The following is a 12,199-nucleotide window of genomic DNA, read 5'->3' as shown; positions in this document are numbered from 1 at the left end:
AGTGGCATAGTAGGAGCTTTACATGTCTCATAGTTCAGCCTAAGCTGCTTTGCCATAGCTACCTTCTATCAGCCTAAGCTGCTAGAAACACCACTTCTACACTAATAAGGGATAACTGGACCTGGCACAAGGTGTAAGTACCTCTGATATCCACTACAAGCCAGGCCAGTCTCCTACAAGAAGGGATAGCGTTGTGGATGGTCATTGCTGTAGCATGACAAGCAGTTTGGACAATGGAGCTATAATTGTTGTAGTGGGAAGAGTCAGTTGGACATTGTGGATGGTCTTTGCTGGAGCTTTGTGTTGATGGCCAACGTAGGGTGTTGTTACTTTAGCTTGAAATGCAGATCTTGCATTGACAGTGGTCGCTGGCAGTTGCTATACCGTGAAAATTTGTGTTCACTGGAGCATTGCATGGGCAATCATTTTGGGGGGGGGCATAGTCTTGACACAAATGGGCCTGATCATGGTCATGAAGAACACAAAACTTCAGGGTATCACTTTTCTTATCATTAGGAGTATAACTCATGCCATTCAAGGCTCCACAACTTATGAAGGCACCTTTTGGTGATCAGGGACTCACTCCAGCAGAGGCCATCAGGGGTCAGGCTGGTCCAATTACAGGTCTAGGCAGGTCAAGTGCAACAAGCTAGTTGAGCAGCTGCAAGAAACCTCTGGAGCTTGTTGTGATCCTGTTGCTCAGACGGGATTTACTCAGATTAGCCTGGGATAAAAGAAGCAGGTCCAGTCATCCTTTTTGGAGAGCAAGGCAGAGGTCAAGCAGCAGGGCAGTCCTCTGGTAGCAACAGGGCAGTTTTCTGGAGGGCATGGAAGTCCTTCTGTATCTCCATAAGTTTGGAAATATACTGAAGAGTGGCATTTGAGGTCCAATATTTATACCTTGTGCCAGCCTTTGAAGTGGGGTGATTCCCTGTACTTTCTCCACATCAGGTTCTGGAAAGTTCTACTCTTCCCCTGTCAAGGATCCAAGAAGTCTGGGGTGATACACATTTTGTGTCAGGTTTATTTGTGTGTGCTGGATGCAAGCCCTTTGAAGAGGGGTCAGACACAGCACCCCCAGCCACCCTGGCAGGATGACCCATCTGGCCCACACTGAGTCCACATTTGTGACAGTGTTTGGAAAAAGTACACAAACTCCAACAACAGAGCCATTCACAGTCATTTGACCTAGTGTAATGCAGAAGGCACAAATGGTTAGGAGAAGAAAATGCCACCTTTCTAAAAGTGTCATTTTCAGAATTTGTGACTTAAAATCAGACTTCACCTTTAAAGAAGATTTTATTTTGCAATTGATCTGAGTGTAAACACTATTTCTCTATGTGCTCCAAATCAAAACTTATCACTTATTGAAAGTAATAAGGCAACCCAATGTTAGTCAATGAAAAAGATAGGCCTTACAAAACTGAAAAATGACCTTAATAGTTCTTCACTTCTAGGGCATGTAAAACGTAAATCCACATTTCCTACATTTTAAAATAGAATGGACCCTGGCTAGTTAGGCTTTAGGGCCTGCTTTAGTGGTGACTTACATATACTAATTATGAAGGTTTTAGGTATGACAAAAGGTTTTTTTTGCCAGGTCTAAAAGACAGCTTAAAGCTACACACAAGCTGTGGTGGTAGGCCTGAGATGTTTGAATAAGGCTACTTTAGTGGGTGGCATATTGAGTGCTGCAGGACACTGGCAGCATTTAATTAACAAACTCTGGTCCAATGTAGAACCATTTACTAGGGATCTACATGTAAATTAAATTTGCCAACTGGGTGTAGGCCAATTTTAAACATGTTAGAAGGAGAGAGCACGAGCACGTTAGCACTGGTTGGTAGTGGTAAAGTACACAGATTATTAAATTCCAACATAAAAATGTCCAGCACAATTGGAGGGGTGAAGGGAAATCATCCAGTGGTATACTATGTGAAAAATGTCACTTCTAACAGAGAATATCTTGATGTCATGGGCACAGATGATATTGGCCTGAGGGGGCTTATAAATGTCCAATATGATGGGGCTGTGGCATTTCCATTGGGTCAATATATAGATAAGCTATGGACCTACGATTAGTATGGTACCAAGCTGACAGTTTGAGTTCTTTATGTCAATAAAGTGCAGAGCCATAGGAGGGTAAAGCCTTAAATGCCAATCTTGTTTAGGTGTCTGTTGAGGATGGGGTGTTATACCATGTGAAAATCCACTAACAGGTCTAGTAAGTTGAAGGAAGTGGCCTGTCCTTTTTCCATGATATTGGCTGTAGTTGTGATGACAGTTTTTTCTGTGCTGTGGTTATGTGTGAATCCAGACTGTGTGGCATTGATTTGGTGGTTGATGAGGTGGTCACTGAGTCATGTTGATGGCCTTCTCGAGGTCCTTGGCTGGATAAGGTAGGAGAGAGATCGCTCAGTAGTAAGAGAAATTGACTGGATCGCCAAGGTTTTCTTCTGTCAGGTGATGACAATAGCCTGTTTCCAGTGTTCCAGGAAGGTGGCTGAGCAGATGGATTCAATGAGGATGATGTGATTACTTTGTTGATGGGTATCAGTCCCTCATTGAAGGCATGGTGGGTGTACAGGTCTGACAGGGCCCCAGAGTGGACAGAGATCATGATAGTGGCAGTTCCATCTGTGGTGATGGTGACCCATGATGTCATAGTACGTTCATCATCCAAGTTTGTAAGGCTTGTCACAAGGTCAGTGGGGTCAGATTAAGGTTTGAAGTTGTCATAGATGGATGTGATTTTGTTGCAGAAAAAAATCAGAGAAGTTGTTGCAGAGGTCTTGACAAAGGGTGACATTACTGGTACCTGAAATGATGAGATCCATGATGGCAGTCCACTTGGTGTTACTGATTTGCTGGTGATCATGTCTAGGAGACTATTTGAAGACTTCTCTGTATGTGGGGTCCTTACTTGTTTGCCACTTGTGTTCTAGTTGCACGCAATGTCTTTTCATCATTCTTAGTTCTTTGATGTACCAGCTGACTTTTTTTCTTATTATCACAGTGTTTCTGTTTTTTTTTTGTGGGATTCTTGTGTCTGTGTAGGTGATGATCTAGTCATTGAAGTTCTTGATGTCTTCCTTCAGGTTGCTGTTTTGTATGAGGCGTCTTTCAAAAAAATGTATGCCCAATCCTGAGTTTGGATTTTTTTTAACTGAGGCAGCAGCAGCAGTAGGTCTTACGTGGTTTTGAATGGTGATGAAGAAGCTGACTAAGGAGTAGCCTTGCCCGATATTAGGCAATGGTGTATCAATTTTGATTTTGCTAAAAGAGGAGAAGATTGGGTCCAGAAGGTGTTTGCATAGTGCATGGGTCTGAAGACATACTGGGTGATGCAAGGTTTGGGATGCTTTCAGGTATGGCGACTGAGTTGGTGGTGCAGCGGAGGTGTCCTTAAAATTAATGGGGAACTCTGCTTTTGGGCTTGTGCCAACAAATTCATCTGATGATTTTGTAGCTGGTGGGAATGACTTTGATGATGTCTGGTGCTGAGGCTGGGTTCAGCTATGTTTCCATGAAGAAGAGAATGTCTGGGGCAAGGTTGTGTGTTTGTTAAGTGAATGGGTGTTGAGGAGCATGCATGTGAGTTTGGAGTGTTGTCAGTGGTGATTGGTTTGTGTGCACATCAGTGGGTTGGGTGTTGGGTGCTGTGGCTGTGGGTGATGTGGATGTGGGGGAGAGTGCAGGATAATCTACAGGAAGTGCAGGTGAAGACAGCTTGCATATTGCATAGCGGGGTTTGTCAGCAGGACAGCAAATGGTGGCGAGGTTTGAGGGGGAGGAGGAACATGGTAGAGTAACAGTGGATGGGAGGGAGACCAAGGGTCCTGATGCTAGGCACAGTTCAAGCATGGATAGCCACAGGTGGACTTGCCTCTGACACACCTTTGGTGAGCTAACAACATACCTGCTGAGCATATCCACTACATGCCCACACAACATCTGCTATTAAGTAGTTCCTGTGATGGGGGAGGAGTGCAGGGAGTGGGGCTGGGAGGGGTAGGGGAGGCAAAAAACAGGACAGTAGAAAAACGGGCTATTGCAAGAAACAGATAAGGAGTGGTGAAAGGGGAGCAGAAACAGCTGGAAACAGCACAATCAAGATAAAAACAGGAAATGCCTATAAAAACAATGAAAAAACTACACTGCAGTGATAAAGACAAGCAGTGACGGTGTAGACAGGGTAACAGAGATGACACAAATTAAAAAGTGATCAGTAATACAGTGAGAGAACAGAGGATGACACAAAATAAACAGTGGTCATTACAAAAAGTGAGGGAACAGGTAGATAAAGTGATGGCACAAATGAAACAGTGGTCAATGCAAACAGTAAGAGACAGACAAGGGAAAGAGATGGCCCAAAATAAACAGTGGTCATTATAGACAGTGAAAGTAAACAAACCTGAGTGAGACAGGAAGAGTGTAGTGATGCCTCAATTCTTTCCTTGTGGGCAAGGTTGTGTGTCAATTTCTGGGTGCACAGCCTTGGCTCCTTACTGCGGTGTAGGAATATTGTGATGCCCAGGGATGATGTTTGGAAGATCCATAACATACTGCGATGATGAAACAGGTGCTGTGTCGATTTGGGAGGTGGTGCAGCTATTGTTCAGCTGCAAGACAAGCACTGACTCTGCAGACAATGTGTACGTTTTTGCAGGTGTTGCATCAGTTTTCCGGTGTAGTGGATTTTCTTCCTTTGGTGAAGTCTTTGATGGCCCTCAGACTTTTTATCAGAAGGCAAGCTCAGTTCAAGCCCTTGGAGATCACTTGTTGGGGAACTACTTCCAGCAGAGTCAGGGTCCAGCAGGCAGCAGACCAACAAGCAGGAGAGCAGTCCTTCCCGAGAAGCAGTCCAGATTAGTCCTTTGGGCAGCACGGCAGTCATTCTGACAGAGTCCAGTTATAAGTTCAGAACTGTCAGATTTTAGGAGGTATACAGACCCAGTATATATACCCAAATGTGCCTTTGAAGTGGCGGAGACTTCAAAGAGTGGCTTTGAAGTGCACCAGTTCCCCTTACAGCCCAATCCTGTCTGCCAGGAGATCTGTGGGGGGGTTATCAGTCCTTTGTGTGGGGTCAAGCCACTACCCATTGAAATGTAAATGAGAGCTCCTCCACCCTTCCTGCCCATGCAGACCCATCAATATGTATATGAATGCAAATGCAGCTGCGTGTCCTGTGTTGATGGTTGTCTGGGTGGAATGTACAAGGGGAGCTGCCAACCAGCACATATCAGACGTGGATTGAGACAGGCTGTAAGGCACAGAGAGCAGTAAATGCAGGGAAAAGCCTACTTTCTAAAAGTGGAATTTCTAAAATAGTGATTTTAAATCTAACTTCACCAGTAAGCAGAATTTCTCACTACTGTTTCAACTATACCACACATGACAATGTCACTTCTTTCAGATCAGAAATTACCACTTAAAAGTATATGAGGGAATTACCAATGCTGGCCTATGAGAGGAGCAGGCTTCACAATAGTAAAAATTACTTTGGGAGTTTTTCACTAGAAGAACATGTAAAACTAACAAGTACATGTCCTGTCTTTTACTTACATTGCACCCTGCCCTATGGGCTACCTAAGACCTATCTTGGGGGTGACTTACATGTAAGAAAAGGGGAATTTAAGGCTTGGGAAGTAGTCTTAAATTATTAAACAGAGGGGAGTAATAGAGGAAAAAAGCATCAAGGGTGCCCTCCACTCACAATCAACAACCAACAGAAACTCAACACAAACCCTTGCTATGCGTCACACATCCAATAAATGCTCACAGGGTTGCCTATTTTTCTTAAATTTCAAGCAGGGAAATTGATCTAGTACATATCTATGAACCACCCCATTGTGTGTATTTAATCTAAAACAGGTCCCATGCCCCTCTGGGAATACTAAATATAAGAGAAAAGTGTGAATATAGGAAGTGCCTCATGTAAGCTACCACTAATGAGCGATTTGCAGATTCTCACCAACTTGCTCACTCTCTCACCACCTGCAATTTCCCTGTATAGGGAACAGAACCAACACCCAAACAAGTGCAAAAATAATGTTGTGTGTGTATAACCTAAAAACCTCTACCATGTGTGGTACACATCTGATCCACTCCCTCTGGGTCCCTATGAAGGGACATGACACTTCTTCCTCACTAACAGAAAAAAAGATTTAAAATGATCTATGGTATCACACCCCATATTTCTTTAATTTGTTGTGCCCATACTCATGGTTAAAAAAAACATTTTTAGACCATTTTAAGCAAAACGGCCAACATGTTTCATCGCGGTTTCACTTTCTGGCAATTTCTTCAGTGCACTGGGACCCCATTCCACCATTAAGTGCACCAGACCATGTGGTTACCAGGTGGAATTGACCAGTAGACCACAGGCAGGAAATCAGAACAACTTTGGGACACAATAGTCAATTGCCGCCGGGCTCTGCATTTCATTGGGTTGCTCAAATGCTGAAATGCCGAGCCCAGCGGCGACTGATCATTGTTTCCCAAAATTGTTCCTGTTTCCTGTCTGTCGTCTATAGGTAGACTTCCCAAAAGCCAACAAAAATGAGGTCAGAAAAAGAGGAGGAGGAGGGCAAGAGTTTGGAGTGAGCCGTCAGAAAGGGCGATTGTCCAACATGGTGTGAATGCACTTTAAGCAAAGGACAGGCCTGACAGCAAATTTCATCTTTTGACCCTCCAAGAAATAAAAACATAAAGATAAATAGAAGACAAATGGGATGAGGAGAGTGGGGGCCAAATGAGGAGCAGGGTGGGGTGAGGTGGGCAATGCTGCTGACCGGTAACAGGGGTGGAGGGTGGAGCAGCAGAGGAGCCCAGGGTTGGGGACTAATGAAAAAAATGAGCGGTACTGGGAGGGTGGAGAGATGGGATTAACTGGGTTTTACAGGGGATGCCATTAAATTACTGTGAGTGGCAACACAGAGAGAGCAAGAGACTTGAAAGTGAGACTTCACGGAAGGGAGAGAGCAAGAAAGCAATCCACTCCCTTGGGGAATTAGTAGAAAAAGTACAAGAAAAAGAAAAAGCAATTCTCTGAATTCGAGCAGTGTAAGGACAACCATCACCAAATCAAAATAAAGGAGAAATGCTCTAATGGCGTGTCAAAGTATAGGGAGGAAATCCATCAAACAAAAAGCAGAGGAAAAATATAGACGAGTAAGGTGTCCTACGAAGACTGAGGTACTGACTAAAGCCCACTACGTAGATATATTTTAATTAGAGCTCTGGGTTTTAGTTATTTTTTCCACATTTTTGCCTGAAATAAACAATGTTTATTTTTTGCTTATTTTGTCTGTTTATATTTATTTTGGAGTTTTGAGAAAAAATGAGTCTGAAATGACCGTATTTCAACATTTAATTAATTAATAAACTTACACTTCTATTTGAACTAGTTTCAATGATTCAAATACTCATTAAAGGGAATTCAATGTTAATAGCGTCTCCAGACTATCATGAACTAATCCCTATGGACCAAATTAGTGATCCAGAACTCAGTAGCCATATATAGGTAACCATTACATTACTTAACTCTACATGTATGCACATAAAGATGTTTACATGTGCAAGGTATTTAGGTGTGGAGTTAAGAATAGCAAATCACTTTCACATTAGCTGTGATAATTGGGAAGTACACTGTTTCCCTTGTTTGCTACTTTGGGTAGAACCCCCTCATCATGGAACTTTCTTTTTTTAACACCCTTACGTGCCAGTCTGCACAGCTATTGGCCGGGCAGTCATGACTAACACCATGGCTGGCATGAGTGACAGCATTAAGAATCACTCAAAAACAATATAATTGGCATTTTGTTTAACTTAGTTAAAAGTGAATAAAGACAGAAAATAGATAGCTTCCTATTTCTTTTTTTTTGTTGTAAAATCGGTAAAAACTGAAAGCTGTGATATTGCGGACAATAGTTATTTGGTTGCAGACATCTACAACTCTCTGTGGGTAGTGCCTAAACAGCACCAATCAATATTAAAACCAATTTGCCCTAAAAAAGAAATGTAACTTGATTACTTGAGTATATTAAGCAGCAGTCTGTAGTAAGGCTACTGCTGAAGACTACTTTGCGTATGAATTCAGTGCACATTTTCCCTAATACATGCGAATCCCGTCCAGATTTATGAAAATAAAGACCCTTGCTTTTCACTGACAGCAAGACACGTACAACGCACAGTTTTTTTTAAATCATTTTCAAAAATAAATGATGTCAGACAGAATGACACAATCAGTACAACGTCAAAGGAAAGTATTTTCCAATTCAATCAATACAGCCTAACTCCATGACAGGGCCGATGCAGAGGCCACATGAAGGGTGCAAGCACCAGGCCGCAAGAGAAATCTCTGAGGATCCCCATGACGTTGATGAGAAAATCAGGATTCACTGCTGAAAACCGAGGTGCCGTGAAGGGTAACCACAACGGGGATTCAACTCAGTGTAGCTGCAAAACAACTTGTCAACAAATCCCCTTGAGTCAGCAGTTGCAGTCATTGTTGAAAAACGTACATATTTTAGGACCAGACTTTGGCAGTTAATGCCTAAAATGGATTATTCCTTTCCAGGTTGAGTCATCAAGTTCCTAACTGCCCACTTAATAAAAGTTTAGACATTCCCTTGTCAGTTTTTACTTGAAGATCAAAAGAAACGAAATCATGATTTAATGAATTGAAAGGAAAGGACCCCTTGGAACCCACAACGAAAAACATATTTTTAAAATTGCCAGACGTCTGTGTTCAGCAGAAATTGGCTTTTCTTCTCTACAGCACGACCCTGTGCTGCCTCTCCGTATGCCATTCGTTTAGGGTCTCACTTAAATAAGCCTCCGTATTAATTTATATAGGCTTAAAACACGTAAGATAGGCTTACTGATGAACCAGCAGATACTTTATTATTGTGTAAGACTGACTTGAGAACACCAGAGGCTTGTTATAGGTATAGGCGAGTAGCAAATAGTGTGTGCACAGACTTTTGCGACCTGCCTGTCATTTTGGGACGCGAGTTGTGTGACCTACGAACTAATAGGTCGCATCACAAAATATCCGTTTACAGGAGGTCACACAATTACCTTCCTAAGGAATGGTGGCCTATAAGGGATAGCAAACCTGAATCTCTGCATGTGGGTTACCAAATAGGAAACATTCTTAAAGCAGCCGGGGTCATTAAAGGTGCAGGTCCTTCTTTAAAAAGAAACAAATACAAATGTTTCCCCTTTAAAAAAGACATTTTGGGAAGCATGTGTTGCAGTGGTACCTGAGGGCAGCTTTCCCTTTAAGAATCAGCGAAAACCTACTTTTTGGAGTCATTATCTCATTGATGTTTTGCAACCGATGTAGAAGTCGCATCTCATTAAAACACTATTCAGTCTTGGAGATACAAAGAGGACCCCCCCTTCTAATTGTGGTTCATTTTGACTAGAATGGGTAACTGGTGAACAATTCTTATGAAGTCAAAAACCATTTGATTTTAGGGGGTGTGGAACCACAACAGGGATTTTTAAATCTGGCCCTGGGTTCCGTCAAAGATAAATGTTTTCTATATCCCTGACAAGACATATCCACTCAATTGATTTCCCTAGAATATGCCTAAGGAGGGTGAAACACACCTGACTAGTAGGTATATTTTTCAAAGGGGAGGAATGATGTGAAGGTACTGCTAAGGCATGGTGAACCGATTTAGATCCTTTTTATTATTTTGAAGGTTTATGATGATGGTTGAGGCTAGTAAGAGTCTTTGAACAATGTGTCCTGTTGTTTAAAAATGTCTGGGACCCCCTTTTCCGCCTTTCCGGAGAACCTCTTTCAGGAGTCACACTGAAAGTGCACAACCTTTTGGGGCAAACTTTCAATGCATCCCCTAAGGGCATCAGTGCTACATGGGTGCCATCAATGGCCCCTACCACAGGAGGAATGTGTCCCATATCATAAAAGTCTGCCTTCACATAGGGCAAGCCTGCATGTTGGGGAAAACTGATGTAGCTCCCCAGGGGCTTTAACAAAACACACAGTACATCCTTCAACACCAGACTGAACATGGGCTGAGACATCCCTTCTAGCTAGGTCACTGTGTTCTGAAAGGATCCTGTGGCAAGAAAGTGTAGCACTGACAGGACTTGTACTGTGGGAGGGATGCAATAGGGATTTCGTATGGCTGGCAACAGATCAGGCTCCACCTTTGTTCATAGATCCATGCTGGTCTGTTGTTTCAGACAATAGGTTTGGATGACGTGCCTGTCCTCCATGGTTGCAAGGTCAACAAGTGGATGGTACACTGGAGGTTGCCTCATTCTCCTCATGGCAGGATATTTAGGTTGAGATGAGAGAATGTACATTAAGTAAAGCATTTGACACATGTAAGCAGAACATGGTAAAATAGCGCACACCTAACACTGTAGGACATGCCGAGCACTGCTGACATACAATTACGGCCATGCTGAAGCGCTTTGGATACCATCCCTGCAGCACATTGCCGTACATGTAAGTAGTATAGGACAAATGTCACATGTGTAATGTACCATATGTGGCTGAATGAGCTGTCCTGCAGTGATCAAATGCAATGGGATTAAATATATCAATATAGTGTCATCACCTATGTGCCTCCGAGTATCGGTACATACCCATCATCAGATATACTGCCACATCAAGCCACTGTGTCATCACTGTCACTATATTTTACACTACCATGATGGCACAACATAGACTTACTCCGCATATGTGTATGGTGCATTTATTTAGGCACATCAATATTTTATATGTGCACAATATGGCAGTCACCTGTCCTACTGACATGGACAGTAGGAAGTGACATACGTTCGCTGGCGGATGTCGTCACATCGGGAGGTGGTCGCAACCGCAGTGCCACTTGTCATTGGTTAACATTGCTGCCTGTGGTGGACTGGGGCCAATGGTGATAACTACCAGCAGTGACGGTCCAGTATGTGGCAGCCGTGACCGCCATTTTCTGCAGCCATTCTCACTTGACTCCTGACACTGTTGCTAGCAAGACCTCCACAACCTGAGCTGCTGTGTAATGTCTGTGGGAGGTATCATACCACATCCTGTAGGTGATAGGGCCCCAGCCTTCACACCAGCAGAGCTGGAGAAGCTTGTGGAGGAGGTCGTACCCCTGTATGGACAGGTACATGAGGCACCAGAGGAGCAGGTGAGATCCAATTCCATACTCATGCGTGATTGGTGTTGCATGTGACGGTGATTCATGCAAGTGTACCAGTGAGGGAGTAAATGCATGCAGAGGGCAGAAAGTGAAGGGATGTGAGCAGAGAGGATGGGTATGTGTGGGCACTTGTGAAGTCAGATGTGTATTGGCCACTGCTGTTGGTATGATAGAGGTCTACATAACTTTCTCCTTCTTTCTGTGTCATCCATGCAGGTAAATGCCCACCAGAAGAAAGGGATCTGCCGTGCCATCATCAAGCAAGTGGAGCACTCATTGTCGCAAGCGGTGGGAGGACCTGAGATGCTGGGCCCAGAAGACTGCAGAGGCCCAGTTGAGGATGTCCTCCCAACGAAGAAGAGGTGCCCGTTGGAGCCTGACTCCCCTAATGGCTCACATTTTGTCAGTGGCCTACCCTGAGATCGATGGGCGTTTGAGGGCAGCACAGCAGCCACAAAGGGATGAGTACTGACAGTATCCTGGGACTTGGCTCTGGTTGTATGGTGTTAGCTGCCTCACTGTAGTTTATGTGACAATGTAGTCAGTGCAACATGTATAGACTAGTGGACATGGGTAGTATCCACCCGGCCTGAGTATTAGTTGTTGATGTGTTTTCATGCTTTGCTGGCAGTGGATGTACATCTTCTACATCAAGACATCACCATTTCTGGATGTGGAGATGGTCAAATGGCAATGGCACATGTGTGACTCCATCCTGACTTTTACTTGGATGTGAGCCTGTATTTTACCCAACCCATTGCGTATAACCTTGTCCATCCATCAGCATTTGAGCACTAGTGGCTCTAAGGTATCAGTCCACTCCCATCTGTATTGCACACCTTAAATAGCAACTGGGTGACACTTGTTTTTTTCACAGGGACTATAGCCATCAAGTATTGTTACTGGTATTGACACCATGTGTGGCAGCCATGACATTTCCACCACTGATATGGGCTGTATGGGACTAGACATATGGCTTGGTAGTTGTACCCCATATGATGTTCATC

The sequence above is a fragment of the Pleurodeles waltl genome, chromosome 5 (assembly GCF_031143425.1).
Source record: "Pleurodeles waltl isolate 20211129_DDA chromosome 5, aPleWal1.hap1.20221129, whole genome shotgun sequence".
In the NCBI taxonomy this organism is placed as follows: domain Eukaryota; kingdom Metazoa; phylum Chordata; class Amphibia; order Caudata; family Salamandridae; genus Pleurodeles; species Pleurodeles waltl.
Note: the sequence above shows the minus strand (reverse complement) of the source record.